Here is a 1,750-nt window from a genome sequence, read left to right on the forward strand (position 1 = left end):
TTTTTTTAATGAAGCTTTAAAAACATGTCTTGGAATGCTAAGTAGAAAAATCTAAACACCATCAGCACTACTCTTGTCAATAGTGCTACATAAGCTGATACACTGAGCACCTCCTCAAGGACTTCCTTGGCTTGAGCTGTGATGTAACCAGCATTGTTTGATGAGATATTTTGAATACACTAGCTCAAAAGTTGCAGTTAGATAAGCTTCTTGAAGGGTAATCTATGCTTGGTTTTAAAACTGTTGTCATGTTATTGTTAAAAGATATTCTCGTCTTGTAAAAGCTATGTAGAAAACTATGTTTCATTTCCCCTGTTCTTGAAAATGATGTACTTTGTCAGAATGCTAAATTAGTGTTTTTTCATTCTATTCGTGCTATGCTTTTGCCATGCCAGACTGAATAAAGTACATTTTACCTTTGCCTGATTAAGGCAGAAGGGGGAGGGGAAGGGAAAAGGAAAATCAAACCTCAGAACTTCCTGCAGTGTCAATAGTATTTATTGTCCTTCCTGAAAACTGAAGTGGAATATTCAAGGTGGCCTTGAAGTGGCCTTAGGTGACCTTATCATTATACTATTCTTTACATATCTAATGCAGAGGTTGACCTGTGTCACTGCCTGTTAAATAGGTGACTCTCACATCTTTGGCAGGTAACTTGCAAGGATAAATGTTACCTGTTGACTTTTCCTCTGAAATTTATGAAGATGCATTTGAATTTGGATTCTGGCACAAGCATATTGGAAAAATAATTTTACTGTGATTTTAACTGTGTTTTACTTTTGAAGGAGAAGAAGAAAATCCTGCAAATGCTTAACTCTGCAGATTAGCATTAAGTATTTGCAGGTGGGGTCACTAATACAGTACTGTAAAATAGAAGCTAGTTGATTCTACAGACATACACAAGAGTCAATACAAGACTTCCTTTATCTTCCTTTACCTTCATAATACCCAACAGACCAGTCACATATAGAAACATTATTTTCACTCATACAAAGTACGCAAAACAGTAGTTCCTTTCTGTTATCCTGCTGTCAGCTATTCTGAATAGGGAGCTTCCTCTTCTGTTCTACTCTTCTACCAAATGTCAATTCCACATAGCACTAAGTTATGGTAATTATACTGTTTTTCTGAGCACAGGCTATACTGAATTTTGGTTTGAAGAGATTAACCAACTAAAGAGCTCCTTAAACTGGGTCTGTTAGTTGCGGACCCTTGTGGATCATTCTATGCACTCAGTGTCATATTAGATGGGGAAAAATTTGGAACATACCTTTAGGTTCTTTGCCTTCATTGTGCACTTTACTTATACATGCAAAATAATAACTGAATTTAAAAAAAAAGAAAACCCATCAAAAAAAACCCCAAGAATGCTATATTAAGATGCAGAACAAAGTTTCTCTTTGGAGAGAACAACAGTAAAAAGTGATAGAAAATTATAAGGAAGTTAAAAACTAGACATATATTGCTTAATTTATTTAATAATTAGGTTCATGGTTTCCCCAACCCCGTCAGTCATGAAATTGGGCTGAATCAGCCCATAAACCACTAATATTTTTGTTGGAGAATGCAGGCATAGGCCGCTTTTTGGCTTTTAGAACAAATCTTTCTCCGCTTTCAGAGAGCTTCATTAGAAAGCTTATCAGGACTGCAGGTAGCTGTACTAAAAACAAGGCCTTGAAGTCCAGGCAGACTGCCAATATTCTGGGATATTTGTGAACATTTTGGGTGCTGCTAACTTGCTTCTCTGTTA

This window comes from Meleagris gallopavo, chromosome 1, assembly GCF_000146605.3.
Source record: "Meleagris gallopavo isolate NT-WF06-2002-E0010 breed Aviagen turkey brand Nicholas breeding stock chromosome 1, Turkey_5.1, whole genome shotgun sequence".
In the NCBI taxonomy this organism is placed as follows: domain Eukaryota; kingdom Metazoa; phylum Chordata; class Aves; order Galliformes; family Phasianidae; genus Meleagris; species Meleagris gallopavo.